The sequence below is a fragment of the Ovis aries genome, chromosome 18 (assembly GCF_016772045.2).
Source record: "Ovis aries strain OAR_USU_Benz2616 breed Rambouillet chromosome 18, ARS-UI_Ramb_v3.0, whole genome shotgun sequence".
In the NCBI taxonomy this organism is placed as follows: Eukaryota; Metazoa; Chordata; class Mammalia; order Artiodactyla; family Bovidae; genus Ovis; species Ovis aries.
In genome coordinates this window covers 21,700,204-21,710,261 of record NC_056071.1, presented here as the reverse complement: position 1 = coordinate 21,710,261, position 10,058 = coordinate 21,700,204, and the positions used below count along the sequence as shown (strand labels likewise).

At 45.2% G+C, this 10,058-nt stretch overlaps 1 pseudogene; it reads left to right on the top strand.

Moving 5' to 3' along the window:
* The first annotated feature begins 6,517 nt into the window (after nt 1–6,517).
* On the top strand, nt 6,518–8,967 carry LOC101104862 (large ribosomal subunit protein uL23-like; annotated as a pseudogene).
* The last annotated feature ends 1,091 nt before the right edge of the window (nt 8,968–10,058 follow it).

Sequence of the window (10,058 nt, the reverse complement as noted above, 5' to 3'; positions counted from 1 at the left end):
GGCGACGGCGGTGGCGGGCGGGGCTGCGGCTCCGGGGGCGGAGCGGGGGCGGGAGCCTGCCTGGCGGCGGGACCTGGCTGGGGCCGCGGGCGGGGAGGGGGAGGGTGGCCGGCCGGGCGGAAGGCGACTTGGACCTGGGCACCCGCCCAGGGCGGTGCGGCTGAGGGGTAGCCCCGGCCTGGGGCCTGGCCTCTCGCCTCTCGCCTCCCGCCCCGGGCGGGCTGCTCGGCACCGACCCGACGGCGGCGACGGCAGTGGCGGCGGGCGGGGCGGGGCGGGGACGGCGTCGGGCAGGGCCGGACCCTCTGCCTCGCCTGCCCCGGCCGAGCACCCGGCGCGGTTCCGGTCCAGCGGCCGCCCCCTGCGACCTGGGTCTCTGGTCCTCTGACGCGCCTGCCGGGCGGGGGGCCTGAGGTCGGGGCCGAGGTCCCCCACTAGAGGGTCACGATCTGCCTACGCGGTGCCTCGCCCCTGCGGACGGGAGCGCCTCTGGAGCCGGGACGGCGTCCTCTTCCTTCAAAATCCGGCTGGTAGTGGGGGCCTAGGAGGCTGTTAGCTGAAAGGGAGCAGAGGCGGCGTGGGCCTGCGCTTAGTAGGTGCGCCCTAAATGCTCGGTCATCGCTGCATCTGGGGACTTGCACGCCGGCCTGGAGGTGCCGGGGCGCTGTGACATGACCGCGAGACCCGCGGCGAACGGAGCTGGCGGCCTGGCGACGGCTGCCTCCCAGGGGTAGACTGAGAGATCCTCCGAGTTACTGGGGAAGCTCTGACTGTGCGAGGTGAGAACTCGGAACAGGCGGGCAGAAGGCCAGGAAGGACCTTCCAAGAACCCGGAGGACCCGGGAACGGGCGGCGTTAAAGGTGGCAGCCAGATGGGGAGGGGAAAGCACGGAGTCGGTGTCTGACACTGAGCACCCACTGCTAATGGAGAAATGCACTCAGAAGAACCGGGAAAGAGACGCCAATTTGCTCGAGGGGTGGAACTAACTCAGCCAAGGCCTGCTCTGGGCCAGGCTCTTCACTGAGTTGAGCACTGGGTAGGCAGTTTGCGGTGGTGGAGCAATGAAGGCAGTAAAGGGTGATGAATCCAAAAATTTGGCAGGGGGAGGGAGGGGAGGGAGGGGGAGGGCTGGGGGAAGGGACTGGGCCTATGGCTCCACGGGTAGTAACTGTGGTTAACACTGGAAATTTCCTAATCTTGTGTTCTCCCCACACGCAAGTGTATGAAAGGTAAATACTTGAGATGATTGGTAGGTTAAATAACTTGATTGTGGTAATCATTTCCGTGTACACATATGTATATAAATCATCATATTGCATACTTTGAATATGTGTATTTATTTGTTAACTATACCTCAATAAAGCTGGAGAAAAAAATTTTTAAGGTAAAGGAGAGGTGATTTTTTTTTTCTCCTTTTTTTCAATTTGAGGAAGAACTCTCAAAGGAGCTGAGAGGGGAGACTAAAAGATAAAAGATAGGATAATTAATAGTGGGTGATCTCAGAAAAGAAAAAGGAAACAAGGCTGGGGAAGAGGGAGGAAGAAATCTGAGAAGAGGCACATCTCTTCCTACTAGATTTAGACGCTACACAAAGACAGAAATATTTTGAGGTGAGGAGGCATGCATGCTCAGCTCTGCATGTTTCCCTAGGTCAGCTGCCTGGATGACCCCCTGAGTCAACCATAATCCTTCGGGGGTCACTGCCCTTTAAAGTTCAAGTGTAATTGGTGCAAACCTCTATTACACTTAGAGTGGGAAACACAGCTTATGTGTCAATATTTCCAAAGATTCATGGGGGGACTTCAATTCCTCCAAATTATCACTGGCCCCAGTTTCCTGTTTCCCAAAACATAATCCACTGTGCTTTTTAAGAAAATTTGTCTCTATATCCTGCATTATTGTTGTTGCTCAGTTGTTAAGTCATGTCCAACTCTTTTGCAACCCCATGGACTGTAACCTACATGCTCCTCTGTCCATGGGATTTTCCAGGCAAGAATACTAGAGTGGGTTGCCATTTCCTTCTCCAGGAAATCTTCTGGAACCAGGGATCAAACCTGTGTCTCCTGCATTGTCAAGTAGATTCTTTACAACTGAGCAACCAAGGAAACCTCTATACCCTGGATACCATTCCATTTATATTCCCCCAAAATACAGCACCATGAAAACAAGTAAAATGCCCAGTGTTCCATGATTGTTAAATCATAGTTCATTTGTAATAACCATTAAAATCATGTTGAATGCAATATTGTAAATCAACTATACTCCAATACAAAAAAAATTTTTTTTTAATCCGGTTGAACAGACTTCCCCTGCTGCCCAGTGGTTAAAACTCTACCTTCCAATGGGGTTCCATTCCTGATCCCACATGCCTCATGTTACAGCCAGAAAAAGAAAGCGTGTTGAAGAAAAAGATTAATGTCATGGCATATACATATAATTAAAAAGCACATCATAAAATGATATGATACCAGCTTATAATATATAAATATACATAAATGTGTATCATATGTAGATTTTTTAATGGGAGTTTTATTTTCTTCTGTGACTTCTGTATTTTCTTTTTACACTAGTACATTAATATTTACCTGAAATCAGGAAAAATTATATTTTCAAGTGCATTTTTATAAAAAGGTATTTCTTACAGATATTTATGGAATTAAAAAGAAAGGTATTAGGAATCAGGAAAGGAAGTTGGAAATGATCTTTGAAGGATACATGGGACTTTGGCAACAAAGAGGGGCTAGTTGAGGAGGCTGACCTATGCAGAAGGAACAGTACAATCAGTGATACAAAATAAGAAACTTCAGAAAACACCAAGAGGTCAGTTTGCTTGGAGCACAGATTCACTTGGGAGAAATATAGGTGAGTCAGTCTGGAAAGGTAGGGCTTTGATCCTGCATACCAAGCTGAACCCTCTGTGATTTGATGGCTGGAAGAAGAACCCTGAGGCTTGAACTGTGCAGGTGATAAATTTTAAAGTAAATGTTCCTGTATCCTCTTCCTTAATGAGATTCTAGATCTTAGCCCTTCTTCCAGGTCAGCTGCTAAGTCATGTCTGACTCTTTGCCCCATTGCCGGCAGCATGCCAGGCTCCTGTGTCCTCTGCTGTCGCCCAGAGTTTGCTCAAATCCATATCCATTGAGTCAATGGAGCTATCTTAAACTTCTCATCCTGTCCCACCCCCTTCTCCTTTTGGTTTAAATCTTTCCCAGCATCAGGGTCTTTTCCACTGAAAAGCCCTTCTACCCTAATGCTATTTAGGTATCTGATTGACTCAGAATGAAGAGGTAGGGACAACAATTTTTGCATTCCAGCTGTTCACAGAGTGAGAACTTGCTTCTCTGAGTGAGGCCCTTGCTTCTCTGGTTATTCATTACTGCAATTTATTCACAAGGCAGCAGTTTCAGAGAACAAATTAGCAAAGAGTAAAAATGAAAGAAGAAATGTGCACTTTAAAACCAATGCTTAGGAAAACTTTACAGGAAAAATTGAGCCTGCGCTCAGTCATGTCCAACTCTGCAACCCCATGAACTGTAGCCCACCAGGTGCTGTCCATGGGATTTCCAGGAAAAAAAAAATTTTTTACAGCTTTCTATGATTGGCTCTTTTTTTTTTTTAATTTTTTTTTTTACTTTATTTTACTTTACAATACTGTACTGGTTTTGCCATACATTGACATGAATCCACCACGGGTGTACATGCGATCCCAAACATGAAGATTGGCTCTTTTTTTAAGATTCCATATAAAAGTGAAATCACACCGTGTTTGTGTTTCTCTGATTTATTTCACTTAATGTAATGTCTTCAAGATCCATCCGTGTTTTCAAAAATGGTGTGATTTTCTCCTTTTTTATGGCCAAATAATATCCTTTGCACTCTTTTTCGACTGTAGCCCTCCATAAGAAATATATTCTATATCTCAGCCCAGAATATATATGCCCATGCACACAGACACACACACACACCCCTCTGAAACAAAACATGTCGTGAAATATTACCATTATTTTATGCAATTTCTGGTATTTTCAATTTTATATTTTTATTTCTTTTTAAATACTGATCATTAATCTTCAGACCCATTATAGGGCTCCAAAATGCCTTTAAGGATATTAAGAAAAGGCTAGACTATTATTCCCTGCTATGTTTGCAGTTTTCACTTAAATATCCATACAGGCGGTGACCTTAAGTTTGCCATGTTTACCCGTCCAGAAATCAGCAGGACAGGCAACACTCTCACAGGATGTGGTGGGGGAGGGGCTAGAAGGATTGGCAGGAGCCATGTTTGGGTTTCTTTTCCCTTCTCAGTAAATATTTCCTGATACCAGTATTTCTCAGAAACCATAAATGCTTTCTCATTGTCTAGCTTCAGATACAGACTGAACTTTAAACAAGACTAGGCTACTGACAGCGGATTACTGGAGACAACTGTTTATTTGAATGAACACAATCACAAACTAAAATAAAAGGGAAAATGATATATCTCGGTTGTGACAAAACGTAGAAGCCATCTTACCCAACACTGTTGGAATGCTACAGGGACAGGAAATATCAGCCCTGAGAAGACTGGAACCCGAGAAAAGATGAAAATATTAACTTTATTACCAGTAAAGCTGAGCTGAAAAACGTCCTGGTCAATGACCTGGTTAATGACCAAAAGCTTTTTACTATCCTTTGAATTAAAATAGTCTCCCCCAAATTCCAACCTCCACTTTGCAGAGGCCTATCAGCTTTAGCCACGTATGATTAGGAAAGATTGCTCTCAAGTCCTTGCGTGTGCGCGTGTGTGCCTGCGCTCAGTCATGTCCAACTCTGCAACCCCATGAACTGTAGCCCACCAGGTGCTGTCCATGGGATTTCCCAGGCAAGAATGCTGGAGCAGGTTGCCATTTCCTACTCCAGGGGATCTTCCCAACCCATCTCTAAGGGCAGGTAGATCCAAATTCACCAGTTAGGTAGATCACTCCTAGAATAACCAGCACAAATTCTCCCCTATCTGACCTCCTATGGGGAAAAATTTTTTTAAAGGAATAGGATATACGTATTTGTCCCTGCCCAAACAAATCAATCTGGCCCAATAGTTGGTCAGTTAATAGGAAAAGTATATTAAATGACAAATACAAACCTTAACATTTCATTTTCACTTCAAACCTGTAAGAACACCCACGTGCCAATCTTTCAGTGTAAGGGCAAACCTTTTTTTTTATTTGAGCAACAGTGGCAGTTAGAATTCTTAAGTTGTCTTTCTTACGTATTTCATAACCATGATGTATTTTCTATGCTTTCCAATTTGGTTTTAAGTTGACTGAGAGGGACTTCCCTGGCAGTCCAGTGGTGAGGACTCCATGCTACCACTGCAGGGAGCATCGGTTCATTCCCTGATCCAGAATGCTGTTTAGCACAGCTGAAATAAAATAGAATAATTTAAAAAATAAAATTGACTGAGGATTTAAAATTTCCTCCAAAGCAATATAAATAGAGGCTCCTTCTTTAAAAAAAAAAAAAAAATCCTTTACATTTCTGCCTCCCACGTATGGTTTGCCAGTAATTTTCATGTGGTCTTTAGCTAATATTTCCAAAGCAATCAATTGACATTTCATAGAAACAGCTCCTTCTCTTTCAGGCTTATGTCTTATCAGTTTATGTAATTTTAATTAAATCAGTTATACGCTGGCAAGTAGCTGTCATAAGCAGTTTTGGGACCAACCACAACAGACTCTTGTTAGGTATCTAACAAAACTGGTAGGAAGATGTATATATATATACACACATATATTCCAGATGTAGACTCACTAGTCCAAAGCATTCAGCAGGCATGGAAAGTAGTCAATATATTTATTTGGAGGGAATGGAAAGTGTTGATTCCAGCTAGTTCATTAAATCTACTGAATGCTCATTTTACTAGTATAGCCAACTCTGGGTGCGTATGTCTTAACCGTCTCCTTCCATCATGTATACATTTTATAAATGCTTATTGATATTCAGGACAGTGCCAGGCACTATACTGGGCCCTGAAGAAGCACAGCTCACTGAAGAAGAAACTGGTATATAAACAGGATGAAAAGGCAGGGTAGAGACAGAAGAATATTAAGGGGCAAATCCCTTTACCTTCTCTCTCAGTCCCCTCAAAATCACTGTCCCTGCATTCCCATTTAGCTAAAAAAGAGCTTTCACTATCTTAGGATTGGTATGGCTATTACAGAAATCCACATAGTAATACACCTACTACACTAGTATATATATATAGGGCTTCCTCACTGGCTCAGATGTAAAGAATCTTCCTGAAATGCAGGAGACATTTTCGATCCCTGGGTCGGGAAGATCCCCTGGAGAAGGGCATGGCAACCCACCCCAGTGTTCTTGCCTGGAGCATCCCATGGAGAGAGGAGCCTGGCGGGCTACAACAGTCCAGGGGGTCCCAAAGAGTCAGACCTGACTGAAATGACTTAGCATGCATGTATACACGCACCTTATGTATTTTCCATTGCTAATGAGACGAATGCAATTGGCCTGTTCAGAGAAAGCTGTAGCAATGGGAATTTGTATAATCCTTTTAAAAAACAATTTGACAGTACTTCTGAAGAGCCTTAATAGAGATGTGACTCTCTTTTGACTCATCAGCACCACTCCTAGAAACTTTTCCTTAAGAAAAAGTCCTCCCTCTTTTTCACTAAGATGGCACTGAAGGCAAAGAAGGAAATCCTTGCCCCTCCTGAAGCCAAAGCCAAGACCAAGAAAGCAGTGTTGAAAGGCATCCACGACGACAAAAAAAAAAAAAAAACAGATGTCACCCACCTTGCCGCAGCCTAAAACACTGCAGCTCAGGGGGCAGTGCAGACAGATATCCTTGGAGGAGTGCCCCTAGGGAAAACAAGCTTGACCACTGTGCCATTATCAAGTTCCCCTCACCACCAAGTTAGCCATGAAGAAGATAGAAGACAACACATTTGTGTTTATTGTGGATGTCAAGCATCACATTGAACAGGCTGTGAAGAAGCGCTACGACATTGATGCAGCCAAGGTCAACACCTTGATCAGGTCTGATGAAGAGAAGGCGTATGTTTGCCTGGCTCCTTACTGTGATACTTTGGATGTTGCCAACAGTTTGGGATCATCTAAACTGAGTCCTGGAGAAGGCAAAGGCACCCCACTCCAGTACTCTTGCTTGGAAAATCCCATGGATGGAGGAGCCTGGAAGGCTGCAGTCCATGGGGTCACTGAGGGTTGGACATGACTGAGCGACTTCACTTTCACTTTTCACTTTCATGCATTGGAGAAGGAAATGGCAACCCACTTCAGTGCTCTTGCCTGGAGAATCCCAGGGATGGCGGAGCCTAGTGGGCTGCCATCTATGGGGTCGCACAGAGTCGGACATGGCTGAAGTGACTTAGCACCAAACTGAGTCCAGCTGGCTAATTCTAAATATAAAAGTTTTCACTAAAAGAAAGAATCCTCCCCAGGGACTTCCCTGGCAGTCTGGAGGGTAAGACTTTGCCTTCCAGTGCAGGGGGTATGGGTTCAATCCCTTGTCAGGGAGTTAAGATCCCACATTATCTGCCTGGCGGCCAAAAAAAACAAAACATAAAACAAACAATATTGTAACAAATTCAATAAAGACTTTAAAAGTGGTCCACCTTAAAAAAAAAAAAAAAAGAATCCTCTCCAAAGTGAACAGCCACATGCATAATATTTACTGTAACCTTATTTGTGATAGTGAAAGTTTGAAACATATGAATGATTAAGTAACTTATGGCTTGCAACATTGTATAACTTGACACTGAGTAAGCACCCAGTGGGGTAACAGAAAAATATTAAGTGAAAAACAGATAACAGTTTGTTCAGACTACACTGAGAACCACCAATTAGATACTTTAAAAGTGTGAATTTTTGGAAATTCCCCAGTGGTTCAGTGGTTAAGACTCTGGGCTTTCACTGCTGGAGCCCTAGTTCAATCTCTGGTTGGATCCTGGTACAGCCAAGAAAGTATAAAAATAATGAAAGGGTAAACTTTGTGAATCATATTCATTTCTCTTAAAAAGATATAACTCTCTAGTTTTACTTTTGTATCAGCCAAGATCAGCAGGAAACAGATGGCCTGCTCAGTGAGTGAAACTGAAGACAGTTAATGAAGGTACAGTGTACAAAGATGTGGGCAGGGTTGAGGGAAACCAACCAAGGATAATGAAGTACCCCAGGCCAGTTATCTGCCAAGAAGCCATTATCAACCATAGGCCTGAACAGGCAAAGAGATGGAACCAGTGCCCAGTGAGAGCCCCAGCTGAGAGGGAGGGCCAATGGGAACTTCTAGGAACGCGGTTCTTTCTCTCTGTCTGTCTCTCTCTCACTTCCTGTGGTACCTCCCACTGGCTGAACCCAAGAGGAAGTCTAAGGGCAAAGGAGCCCAGATGACACTGTTCTTCAAGGTCAGCCTCTGGAGAAGGACGGAGAGGGGTGGATCTGGATGCAGCTTATCTAGCAGATAGGTGATCATATAACAAGGTGAGGACGGGTTAAACATATGGCCAAGGACCTTAAGGGAAACCTGGAAAATCAGGGATTGTAGAGGTAGTTAGAGAACAGTAGGATGGATAGAGAGGGCAGGAAAAATTGTTACCTCAGGCTGAGACAAGGATGAGAGCCAGAGGCAGGAACAGTTTATTGTTTGATCAAATACTGAGCTAGAGCCTGAGCTCTGGCCTCTTATTAATAGAAGTGTGTGCATGCTCAGTAGCTTCAGTGGTGTCCAGCTCTTTGTGACCCCATGGACCATAACCCACCATGCTCCTCTGTCCATGGGATTCTCCAGGCAAGAATACTGGAGTGGATTGCCATGCCCTCCTCCAGGGGCTCTTCCCAACCGCATAGGAGATACAGAACTAAATCAGAGTGGCACATCAGAAATTCTCCACCTGTTGGCTATTACCTTGTGTCTCTCCTTCCCAGTGAAACTTCATACCTTCAACAAATAATTGTTTAGTACTTAGCATGTGCCAGGAACTGTTAGGCCCTGAGGATTGAGAATAAACAAAATTAACTTAGCATCCTTGCTCTCCTGGAGTTTACATCCTGGTGGCAGGGAGAAAGACAACAGATAAATAAATATAAATCAGGGGTGATAGGTGCCATAAAAAAAAAAAAATGCAGGAGAGCAGGGAAATAAAATCCTGTCCATTTTACCTCTCTAAAAAAGCCCATGTGTGCACTTGTGCCAAGTCGATTCAGTCCTGTCTGCCTGTTTGCGACACTATGGACCACAGCATCAGGCTCTTCTGTCCATGGGATTCTCCAGTCAAGAATACTGGAGTGGGTTGCCATGCCCTCCTCCAGGGGATCTTCTGAGCCCAAGGATCGAACCCAGGTCTTCCGCATTGCAGGCAGATTCTTTATCTTCCGAACCACCAAGGAAGCCCCTCCACACACAGACACACAAAACAAGTCCGTACATGCCCGCAAGCTCCAGAGCTCCCTAGTGAATCAGGACTTCGATCTGCACTACAATGAGACTATCCTAATTGACCTTCCAGCCTCCAGCAAACTCCATCCATTTCTGCATTCTGCTGTGAGGATCTTTCTGATCTTATCAGTGTGCTCTGCTGAGTCATTCAGTTGTGTCTGATCTTTGCAACCCCATGGACTGTAGCCCATCAGGCTCCTCTGTCCATAGGTTTTTTTCAGGCAAGAATACGGTAGCCGGTTGCCATTTCCTTCTCCAAAGAACCTGCTCGACCCATAGATCGAACCCTCATCTCCTGTGTTGGCAGGCAGATTTTTTTTACCACTGAGTCACCTGAGAAGCCCCGTTCTTGTCAGTTCAGTTCAGTTCAGTTCAGTCGCTCAGTCGTGTCCAACTCTTTGCGACCCCGTGAATTGCGGCAAGCCAGGCTTCCCTATCCATCACCAACTCCTGGAGTTCATTCAGACTCACGTCCATCGAGTCGGTGATGCCATCCAGCCATCTCGTCCTCGGTCGTCCCCTTCTCCTCCTGCCCCCAATCCCTCCCAGCATCAGAGTCTTCCAATGAGTCAACTCTTCGCATGAGGTGGCCCAAGTACTAGAGTT